Raw genomic sequence first — 12,696 nt, forward strand, 5'->3', positions numbered from 1 at the left:
GGTTCTGCTCCCAGGAGGCAGTGATTCTCTCTATCAGCATGTCAGCCTGTCTAGTTTTCTGGGTGGCAGTTTGCTCTGTCACCTCAATTTTCTGAAGGGCCTAAGAAGAATTGTCAATTTTCAGTTTTTCACCTTTTTACTTAGGTGAGGACAGGAATCATGATTTCCAAGCTCTTTACATATCAGACCAGAAACTGAGAGGGTTTCATTTTGAGTTTATTTTTCTCTTCTTTTTCTAGGTTCGTGAAGTAGGAGCTCAAATTATTGATTTAAAATGACTCCTGATTTTTCCAACATGTGCATGTAACCTGTTGCCATTGAGTTGATTCCAGCTCTCACTCTTAGCACTACGTCTTGGAACTGACACAGTGGCACCTAACAACAACAATATGTTTTAGAGGGAGTCTCTGGATAGTGTAAATGGTTACAATGCTTAGCTGCTAACTCAAAATTTGGATGTTTGGGTCCATTCAAAGGCATCTCAGGAGGGAGTTCTGGTGATCTACTGCTTAAAAATAAGCCATTGAAAACCAGCAAAACACAGATTTCCCCAGACACACGTGGGGTCACCATGAGTCGGGGTCAACTCATCGGCAACTGGTTTTGCTGGATGTGTTGTATACTATTATCATGTCCGTTCATAAATAATATCACCCCTTCTCTCTGCCTGCCATCTGGGCATCTATCTAGGTGTGTAACAGACATGTGAAACTCAAAGTATTAAGTTGACATTAATAATTTCTGCTCCAAATCGTGTCTTCTTCTTATATTGTCTATTTCAATTTTGTCCTTGGAAGGCAACTATCCTCCTAGCCAAACGGAATTGCAATGCAGGAGTTAGTCTGTTTCTTTTTTTTTCCCTACACTTTACCACTCTAGCCCCTTTTTCTGATATCCCCAACTGAATCCAATTCCTAAACAACTGCAGTCCACCTCCCATCTATCCATACTACGTACTTTTTCATCTTAATTTCTGAATAGTTTCTTTTTTTAAAACTGGTTTCATACTAAGGTAAAAATTTCGTCTTCCCTGTCCAGTTCTTCCTTGTAAAGAGTAGTTATCTTTCAAGATAATGTCTTTTTTTTTAATCTTTACCTTGTCTTCTTCTTCAGTTTCATCCCTGGCTCTTTTCTGAACTTAAACTGCATTTAGACATTTTGAGTTACATGGCAATCCCTCTATATACTGTGCAATCTCTCATTGGTCTATACTTTTGCAAACATTGTTTACTTCCTGTTTTTCTATCTGGAAAAACCAAGAGCATCCTTTTCGATTATGGCCAAGTTTCTGTTTTTTGACTAAATGTTCTACTATACCCACTCGGTGACGAGAGGCCCCAGGAGGAATTTATCTTTCTTTTCCTTATACCTTTTTTACCTTTTATATTCAATTGCTATGCCATTTATTATTCTACATTGTAATTATTTGAATTTGAATACATTTCTTTCTCTCATACAATACTGTGGGTTTTTCAGGACAGAGAACAAAGAGTGTGCCATTTCCATCTTTGCATCTTCTGCCCCATGAAAGAAATTGTAAGTACTTAACAAAAGCAAATTGGAAGAATAAAAGACTTGAAAGAGTCAAGTTTGTTTTTGATTCATGTTGTCAATAACCCCAGTGCTACACCTTTCAAAAGATTTATAGTGATCTGACATGCTACAAGTTGATTACATTCTTCTGTTTGCCATGTTCATTATAGAGATTGAATACGAAAACACACACACAAATCATTATTCTAAGGATGTGTAATGTGCACTTGTAGAGATTTCAGTGCTTCAGCAAATGTATTGAATAAGCCACTAAATCTGCCATATTCATTCCAGCCTCTTTCAGATCAACTTCTTCCTCTCATTCCTATGTTCAGCATCTAGTTCAAGCCTTTTGTAAAGTTATACCAACAGCCCCCTGTACAGGGTATACCAATATAGTCCACAAATTGGCCTCTACACCTCTAGCTTCTCTCACCTCAGTTTATTCTGTATTCAAAGCCAAATAAAGTAAAATGTCTTAAGAAAATTATTACTGCCACTATTTTGCTCAAAAAAAAAAAAAATTCGATAGTTTGTCTCTCCTAAATGAAATATAAGTTCACAATCGTTTGTTCACAATTTCAGAAATCCCAGTAGCTCTGAAAAGAGAAAATGTTTGTGTTTGTTTCAACCTCATTTCTCTGTAACATCTGACCTAAACTGAATTGAGGGCAGTTGGCCATTTTTAGTGCACTTAGAATGAATATTCACATATTTTACTGTAGCTATATTAATATGTTTGACTAGTCTGAGCCGTCTCTGAGCCCACTGCTATACCATACATTTAATATACTGATGATGCACCGTATTACAAAAAAAAAACATAGAAAAGAGAAAGCAAGAAATAAAGAGAGGAAGGAAAAGAAGGAAGGAAGGGAGGAAGGGAGGCATGGAAGGCAGAAGAAAAGAAAAAGGAAGAGAGGGAAGAGAAGAGAAAAAAGGAAAATCAAAGAAGAGGAAAAAAAGAAAAAAGCTATTCCAAACTGCATTCTGGTGCCAAGGCTTTGGATAAAATATTTCAAATCTACACAGCCTCTGGAGCCCTGGTGGAACAGTGGTTAAGAGTTCGGCTGCTAACCAAAAGGTCGGTAGTTTGAATCCACCAGCCACTTTTTGGAACCCATATGGGGCCATTCTGTTCTGTCCTACAGGGTCACTATGAGTTGAAATCGACTCTACTGCAATTTTTTTTTTTTTTTTACACAACCTGTAGTGTCCGGCATTCAATATCAACCATTGTCTAACCTTCCTGTGATCCAGTGTAACAGGATTATTCCTTTCACAGTTAATACATGCAGATGTTTAACCTTTAGAGAACACCCCAGTGTAATTAAGGTTCTATCTGGAATTAGAGATTGCATGTTATAGCTAAAGTGATTCAATTTCAGATTTTCTATTAATAACGCTACTAGTCAAAAATTGACTTGTCCTTAGAGCTGTCATGTCACCATTTTGTAATCACTAATATTTAAATCCTATACTTCAGAGATAGTAATGTATTTACCATTTTTCTAATAAGTTTTGGAGCTTCTGTGCCATGCCAGTTTATTTTTCTGCAATCTTCTACTTTTCTTCCACCAGCTCTTTCCCCACATATCTGTCTACTGAAACTAACTGCAAAATCCTTCACTGCCCAATTCAAATACCACAGTGAAGTTTTTCATGACTATCAGTGTAGTGTATTAGGAAGTATACCACATTGTCATTGTAAAGTTGCCATTGATACTTGATCCTGGAAAAGTCACAACATTCCTGTCAATATATACAGTTAAGTAACATAGGCATGATGCCTGATTTGCTTATTCACAGTGATTCTAATGGAATCAAATGAGATTAAATATGTGATAACACGTTTTTAATTAAAACTTTAAACATTTTATAAATTAAAGGAATTATCATTATTTGATCTAATTTTTTTAATTCTCAGATTTTAACAGTCATGTATTTTTATTTTATTATAATTTTATTATACTTACAGCTGCATCTTCTCTTGGCTGATTTTTGAAATCAGGAAGGGTAAATCATATATGCTTATATGTAGTCCTAGGAACTAAATAATTATTTTCTAAAAGGCGTTATACAAGAAAGTAAGTAAGGAAGTTTAGTGAATAAATAAATAAATTAGCAAAAAATACTTTTAATATCAATGTTCACAATGTCTTTATTTGGACTGGGTGTCAGTAAACTTTTCTGTAAAAAGAGCCAGATAATAAATATATTAAGCTTAGCTGGCATATAATGTCTTTAGTAACTATTCAACTGTGACTTTATAGCATGATGGCAGCCCTACACAATATATAAGGGAATAGTCTTGACTGCTTTCTACTTACACTATATGGAACTGAAAATTGAATTTCATATAATTATCTAGTTTCACAAATTATTATTCTCCCTTTGATTTTTTTCCCATCCATTTAAATTTTAATTTTATGGGGGATGGGGAGGGCATTCTTAGCTTGCAGGCCATACGAAACCAGGTGGTGGATTGCATTTGGTTCATGGCCTATAATTTGCTGACCCCTGATCTAGGCATTCACCAAATTTAAAATCTTAAGATATGAGATAATTTAATTGCTGAAATGAGCTCATTTTCTGCTCCTTGTTTAAACTGAACATAAGAAAATGTACATTTATGAACACTAGGAGACATTTTGGCATATGGAGCTGTATGGGGAGCCTTGGTGGTGCAGTGGTTAAGAGTTCGGCTGCTAACCAAAAGGTTAGCAGTTCAAATTTACCAGCTGCTCATTGGGAACCCTATAGGGCTGTTCTACTCTGTCCTCTAGGGTAGCTATGAGTTCAATTTGACTCAACGGCAATGGGTATTTTAGTTTATTTTTTATCAACTCAACAGCAACAGGTTTTTTATTTTGAAGCTGTATGGAGAGGGAAATATACTCACCCAGAGAAATTATTAGTTTAATTTGTGAGAAAAAGATTCATGGAAAACTTATTAAGAGGTCATTCTTTACAGATAATTTAAATTTAAGAATATTTGAGATGTTCTTTGGATAAAATAAAAGGAGACAGCCTGACTCTAAATTTGAATTGAAGCCCAATTGTTTTGCAGTTACTAGAATGCTTAAATGAAGTTTTTCTCCCAATATTTCCAAATTACTTTTAAAAAATGAGCTGAAGTGCTTTGAGAAATATCTTCCATCAATAATACCTAATGCCCTCAAGTCACTTCCAACTCCTAGTGATCTTATAGGTCAGAACAGAATTGCTCCATAGGGTTTCCAAGGCTGCAGTCTTTACAGAAGCAGACTGCCACATCTTTCTTCCATACAATGACTGGTGGGTTCATGCTACTGACCTTTCAGTTAGCAGGTGAGTGCTTAAACCACTGAGCCACTAGGGTTCCTCTATCAAGCAATATATTCCTGAATTTCCTCTGTTCTCTTTCCATTTTCCTGTCTTCCAAGTCATTTCTCCTTTTTCCAATTGTCTCTCCCTTTGAAAGAAACAGATTTTCCTTTAGTCTGTACCTATCTTCTCTCTTTTTAGCAATTATTGTATGCCATGGAAAAGCTGTCTTTTAGGATTACTATTATGAAAATTATTATGTTTGAGAATGTCTTTGTGGTTATTCAATCCATTTAGAAGAACAAATGAACAAAATCTCTGAAGAGCCCAATAAAGTCTCAGATTAAAAGCTAGAAGTATGCATAAACACGATGATTACTAGTTTCTTTTTTTTCCCGTTTTTTTTTTGACTATTTTTACTGATAACCTGACTAAACTTACCCTGAAATTGAGTCCTTCATGCTGATTTCCATGTAAGCAAACCAAAACCTAAGTTTCCATTTCATGTAAATGATTGAATTTCCCCGGAGTCAAAATCCAAGTCAATCAATTGACCCTTCCAGAAATGGAAACTTATGCTGAACAATTAGTACTTAATTGAACAGTTTAGCCTAGTTCAAAATTCCTTCTTATTCCACATATAAGGAGAGAATATGCTTGAAATTCCAAAATCCAAAAACTGCCCAGTATACCTTCCTTATTTCCTGTGTGTCTGCCATTACAAAGTCTTTCTGCCTGTACTGTGCTTTGGAACTCTCTCTTGAATTTCAGACCAGATGTTTCCCCGTTCATGAACTGAAAAGTAAAGCTAATGAGTTCATGTACTAATTTAGTACTGTGAAAATTTATTTTTAACAACACCTATTTAGAAATGTAGCCAAAAGAAAGTTAAAATCTAGGTTGGCCTGGGGGAAAAAGCCTTTCATCTCAAATACTTAGAAATTAAATTATCCTCAAGACATTTTGCCTGATGATTATGTTTCATTAATTTCTATATAAGTACTCAAGGGGTTGGGTACCAAATACATTAATATACCAAGCTTAGAATCTAGTAAAGTGAGACACAAATTCTAGAAGCAATTTCCAGCAAGCACATATTTAAACATAGCATTTCATAGTTGAGTAATACTATGTTTGATTTAGTCATAACAGCCACACTTCAGGAAAACAGTAAATGTGAATTGCAATTCACTCTCTTATTTTTAAGATTTGCTTAATAGAAACTAAGTGTTACCTTTAACAATGTATATTTCAGAGCCATACTCACATTTATAAAGGAAGATTAACTTTTCTTTTTTCTTCTAACATTTTTATAGTCTATTCAAGATTTGTAATGTTGTATGGCATTATATAATTTGATCTGTTGCCATACTTAATGGTATAATCAAAAAGATCATTTACTTTTTCTCCCTTGTCATTCTGAATTAGAGATGTGATGTAAGAAGCAATAATGGTGGAGAGGTCATTCAGAGATAAGGGGAGGGTGTAAATGTTAAGTAAGTAATACGAAAAAGGCATCAAACAATAGGTCACGATTGTGAAAAATAGATTTACTCATCCACCAAATCGCCTGGTGACTCAGAAGCTGCATGACTGATGTGGCCTTCCTGTGAACAGGAAAAACCAACCAGACACAATTCCAGTCTCCTTATTTCTTAAGCAGGCTATCAAATGTTTCTAAATTTTCTACGAAAGTATATAAATAAGAAATAATAACTGTACTAGTAAAAATAGCTGTGCTAACCTGTAAAATTGAAATGGCATGTTAAACAAGCTTAAGATCAGTTTCTTTTTTTTTTTTTTTCTGTCTATTTTTCAACTTTCTATTAAACCATTTTAAACGCAAAGAACAAAATTGCTGCTGCTATTGTCCTGGCAATCCTAGACATCCTAAAGTTGTTTCCTATCAATTGGTCCTTTATGCATCTCATTCAGAGGCTGGATGTTTGCAGTTACTGAGAGCTGTTGTTCAAGACATTGCTAATGGCTGATAGACTGGTAGTGTACAGTGAAAGAGTGAGGCTCAGAGCCTGGGAAGGTCCCAGCCCTGAATGCTCTTTATCCTGCAGGGTAATTAGTCTATTACATACCAAACCGCCACCCCCCCCCAAAAAACACCCAAATCCAGTGCTGTCGAGTCGATTCAGACTCATAGTGACCCTATAGGACAGAGTAGAACTGCCCCATAATTTCCAAGGATTCGAACTGTGGATCCTTTGGTTAGCAGCTGTAGCACTTAACCACTACACCACATACAAGATTAGAAAATCAGTACCCAAGATACTCTATCTGAACCACTATCACAAAAAGCCAATCTCAAGAGTCATCAGATATTATAAATGGTTATATTTTTGAGGAAAATATGGAGTCCTAGTGGCACAGTGGTTAGGAGTTTGGTTGCTAACCAAAAGACCAGCAGTTCGAATCCACCAGCTGTTCCTTGAAAATCCTATGGGGCAATTCTACTCTGTCCTATAGGGTCACTATGCTTTGATATTAACATAGTGTTTTTTTTTTTTTTTTTTAGCAAGTAATTTATAAATAGCCTCATTTCCTCTACAAATCCAACCATACAAATACTCAGTAACATTCAATGGTCTTTTTGACTGTCACCTTCTCCTTTCTGAACCTTGAGTGTATGTAAACTCTAAATTAAAAAAGAAATTAGAGGGAGCAGGAGAGCAGTGGGATGCAGACCCCAAATTCTCAGAAAAAGACCAGACTTAATGGTCTGACTGAGACTAGAAGGACCCCAGTGATCATGGTCCCCAAACCTTCTGTTAGCCCAAGACAGGAACCATTCCCAAAGCCAACTCTTCAGACAGGGCCTGGACTGGACAATGGGATAGAAAATGATACTGGTAAAGAGTGAGCTTCTTGAATCAAGTAGACACATGAGACTATGTTGGCATCTCCTGACTGGAGAAGAGATGGAAGGGTGGAGGGGGTCAGAAGCTGGCCAAATGGACACAAAAAGAGAGAGTGGAGGGAAGGTGTGTGCTGTCTCATTAGGGAGAGAACAATTAGGGCTGTATAGCAAGGTGTGTATAAATGTTTGAATGAAAGACTGACTTGATTTGTAAACTTTCACTTAAAGCACAATAAAAATTAAAAAAAGAAATTAGTTGAGATAATTGTTGGAGATGTATAGCATTAATTTATTCTCAGAGTAGAGGAAAGCTTTCTTGTTAATTATACAGACGAGCATAGAGATGAAATTAAAAGGATCATTCATTGGCAAATGGTAACTTCAAATGTACTTTTTAAATGAGAAACCGTAGAAGAAACATCAACATCTTTTTTTGTGTGTGTGCTTTAAGTGAAAGTTTACAAATCAAGTCAGTCTCTCACACACAAACTTATCATCTTGCTACATCCTCCCAATTGCTCTCCCCCTAATAAGACAGCCTGCTCCCTCCCTCCACTCTCTCTTTTTATGTCCTTTTCGCTAGCTTCTAACCCCCTCTACCCTCTCATCTCCCCTCTGGGCAGGAGATGTCAATAAAGCCTCAAGTGTCCACCTGATCCAAGAAGCCCACTCCTCACCAGCATCCCTCTCCATCCCATTGTCCAGTCCAATCCCTGTCTGAAGAGTTGGCTTTGGGAATGGTTTCTGTCCTGGGTCAACAGAAGGTCTGGGGGCCATGATCACCGGAGTCCTTCTAGTCTCAGTCAGACCTTTCAGTCTGGTCTTTTTACCAGAATTTGGGGTCTGCATCCCACTGCTCTCTTGCTCCCTCAGGGTTCTCTGTAGTGTTGCCTGTCGGGGCAGTCATCGGTTGTAGCTGGGCACCGACTAGTTCTTCTGGTCTCAGGCTGATGTAGTCTCTGGTTTCTGTGGCCCTTTCTGTCTCTTGGGCTCATAATTACATTGTGTCCTTGGGGTTCTTCATTCTCCTTTGGTCCAGGTGGGTTGAGACCAATTGATGCATCTTAGGTGGCAGCTTGCTAGTGTTTAAGACCCCAGATGCCACTCTCCAAAGTGGGATGCAGAACGTTTCTTCAACAGATTTTATTATGCCAATTGACTTAGATGTCCCCTGCAACTGTGGTCCTCAAACCCCCGACTCTGCTACGCTGGCCTTCGAAGCATTTGGTTTATTCTGGAAACTTCTTTGCTTTTGATTTAGTCCAGTTGTGCTGGTCTCGCCTGTATTGTGTGTTGTCTTTCCCTTCACCTAAAGTAGTCCTTATCTACTATCTAATTAATGAATACCCTTCTCCCACCCTCCCTCCCTCCACCCTTTCGTAACCATCAAAGAATATTTTCTTCTCTGTTTAAACTATATCTCGAGCTCTTATAATAAAGGTCTTATACAATATTTGTCCTATTGCAACTTACTAATTTCACTCAGCATAATGTGTTTCAGATTCCTCCATGTTATGAAATGTTTCACAGATTCATCACTGTTCTTTATCGACGTGTAGAATTCCATCATGTGAATATACCATAATTTATCCATTCATCCACTGATAGTCACCTTGGTCGCTTCAACAGTGCTGCAATGAACACGGGCATGCATATATCTGTTCATGTAAAGGCTCTTATTTCTCTAGGATATATTCCAAGGAGTGGGATTGCTGGATCGTATTGTAGTGCTATTTCTAGCTTTTCAAGGAAGCACCAAATCGATTTCCAAAGTTGTACCATTTTACATTCCCACAAGTTGTGTATAAGGGTTCCAATCTCTCCACAAGCTCTCCAACATTTATTGTTTTGCATTTTTTGGATTAATGCCAGCATTGTTGGAGTGAGATGAAATCTCATTGTAGTTTTCATTTGCATTTCTCTAGTGGCTAATGATCATGAGCATTTCCTCATGTATCTGTTAGCTACCTGAATGCCTTCTTTAGTGCAGTGTCTATTCATATCTTTTGCCCATTTTTAAATTGGGTTATTTCTTTTTTTGCTGCTAAGTTTTTGCAGCATCATGTAGATTTTAGAGATCAGGCACTGATCAGAAATGTCATAGCTAAAAACTTTTTCCCAGCCTGTAGGTAATCTTTTTACTCTTTTGGTGAAGTAGTTGGATAAGCATAGGTGTTTGATTTTTAGGAGCTCCCAGTTATCTAGTTTTTCTTCTGCATTGTTAGTAATGTTTTGTATACTGTTTATGCCATGTAAGAGAGCTCCTAACCTTGTCCCTATTTTTTCTTCCACAATCTTCATTGTTTTAGATTTTATATTTAGGTCTTTGATCCGTTTTGAGCTCATTTTTGTACATGGTGTGAGATACGGGTCTTGTTTCATTTTTCTGCATATGGATATCCAGTTATGCCAGCACCATTTGTTAAAAAGACCGTCTTTTCCCCCATTTAACTGCTTTGGGGCCTTTGTCAAATATCAACTCTTAAATGTGGATGGATTTATGTCTGGATTCTCAATTCTGTTCCATTGGCCTATGTATCTGTTGTTGTGCCAGTACGAGGCTGTTTTGACTACTGTGGCTGTATAATAGGTTCTAAAATCAGGTAGAGCAAGGCCTCCCACTTTGTTCTTCTTTTTCAGTAATGCTTTACTTATCTGGGGCCTCTTGCCCTTCCATATGAAGTTGGTGATTTGTTTCTCCATCTCATTAAAAAATGTCATTGGAATTTGGATCAGAATTGCATTAAATCTATAGATCACTTTTAGTAGAATAGACATTTTTTTAATGTTAAGTCTTCCTATTCATGAGCAAGATATGTTTTTCCACATATGTAGGTCTCTTTTGGTTTCTTGCTGAAGTGTTTTGTAGTTTTCTTTGAATACTTCTTTTACATCTCTGGTAAGATTTATTCCTAAGTATTTTATCTTCTTGGGGGCTACTATAAATGATATTGATTTGGTGATTTCCTACTCAATGTTCTTTTGGTAGAGGAATCCAATTGATTTTTGTATGTTTATTTTGTATCCCGATACTCTGCTGAACTCTTCTGTTAGTTTCAGTAGTTTTCTGGAGGATTCCTTAGGGCTTTCTGTATATAAGACCATGTCATCTGCAAATAGGGATACTTTTACTTCTTCCTTGCCAATTTGGATGCTCTTTATTTCTTTATCTAGCCTGATTGCTCTGGCTAGGACCTCCAGCACAATATTGTGTAAGAGTGGTGATAAAGGGCATCCTTGTCTGGTTCCCGATCTCAAGGGGAATGCTTTCAGGCTCTCTCCATTTAGGATGATGTTGGCTATTGGCTTTGTATAAATGCCCTTTATTATGTTGAAGAATTTTCTTTCTACTCCTATTTTGCTGACAGTTTTTATCATGAATGGGTGTTGAACTTTGTCAAATGCCTTTTCTGCATCAATTGATAAAATCATGTGATTCTTGTCTTTTATTTATATGATGGATTACATTGTTTTTCTAGTGTTGAACCATCCCTGCATTTCTGGTATGAATCCCACTTGGTCATGGTGCTTTATTTTTTTGATATGTTGTTGAATTCTATTGGCTAGGATTTTGTTGAGGATTTTTGCATCTAAGTTCATGAGGGATATAGCTCTGTAATTTTCTTTTTTTGTGGTGTCTTTACATAGTTTTGGTATCAGGGATATGCTGGCTTCATAGAATAAGTTTGGGAGTATTCTGTCCTTTTCTGTGCTCTCAAATACCTTTAGTAGTAGTGGTGTTAATTCTCTGAAAGTTTGGTAGAACTCTGCAGTGAAGCCTTCTGGACCAGGGCGTTTTTTTGTTGGGACTTTTTTGATTACCTTTCAATATCTTCTTTTGTTCTGGGTCTATTTAGTTGTTCGACCTCTGTTTGTGTAAGTTTACGTAGATAGTGTGTTTCTAGGAATTCATCCATTTCTTCTAGGTTTTCAAATTTGTTATAGTACAATTTTTCGTAGTACTCTGATATGATTTTTTTAATTTCAGTTAGGTCTGTTGTAATATAGCCCATTTTGTTTCTTATTCAGGTTATTTGCTTCCTCTCCTGTTTTTCTTTTGTCAGTTTAGCCAATGGTTTATCAATTTTTTGTGGATCTTTCGAAAGAAACAGCTTTCGGTCTTGTTAATTCTTTCAATTGTTTTTCTGTTTTCTCTTTCATTTAGTCCAGCTCAATTTTTAGTATTTGTTTTCTTCTGGTGCCGGAAAGTTTCCTTTGTTGTTCTCTTTCTGTTTGTTCAAGTTGTAGGGATAATTCTTTGGTTTTGGCCTTTTCTTCTTTTCCTATGTGTGCATTTATTGATATAAATTGACCTCTGAGCACTGTTTTCTCTGTGTCCCAAAGGTTCTGATAAATAGGAATCATTTTCATTCTCATCAGATTCTATGAATTTCTTTATTCCATCCTTAATGTCTTCTATAGTCCAGTCTTTTTGAGCAGAATATTGTTCAGTTTCCAAGTGTTTGATTTCTTTTCCCTGCTTTTTCCGTTATTGATTTCCATTTTTTATGGCCTTATGGTCAGAGAAGATGCTTTGTAATATTTCAATGTTTTGGATTCTGCTGAGGCTTGCTTTAAGACCTAATGTGTGGTCTTTTCTAGAGAATGTTCCATGTGCACTAGAAAAGAAAGTATACTTGGCTTCGGATCACAATAGAAGTTTCTGGTTAAAGTTGGGGGGGAGTAGAACAAAATTTAAATTCATAAAAAAGACCAGATTTATTGATCTGAGAGAGACTGGAGGAACCTCCAAGACTACAGACCCTGGAACCCTTCTAACTGGGAACTGAAGCCTTTCCTGGACATCACCTTGAAACCAAATAATAGATAATAACACACATGAGGAAATTTCTGCTTAGAACAATCACCTAAATGAGACCAAAAGGATAACATATACCAAAAAAGCAAAGATGAGAAGTCAGGAAAGGACAGGAAACCCTGAAAAATGGAAATGAGGAACTCAGGGTGGTAATGAGGATAGTGCTGAC

Source organism: Loxodonta africana, chromosome 17 (genome assembly GCF_030014295.1).
Source record: "Loxodonta africana isolate mLoxAfr1 chromosome 17, mLoxAfr1.hap2, whole genome shotgun sequence".
In the NCBI taxonomy this organism is placed as follows: Eukaryota; Metazoa; Chordata; class Mammalia; order Proboscidea; family Elephantidae; genus Loxodonta; species Loxodonta africana.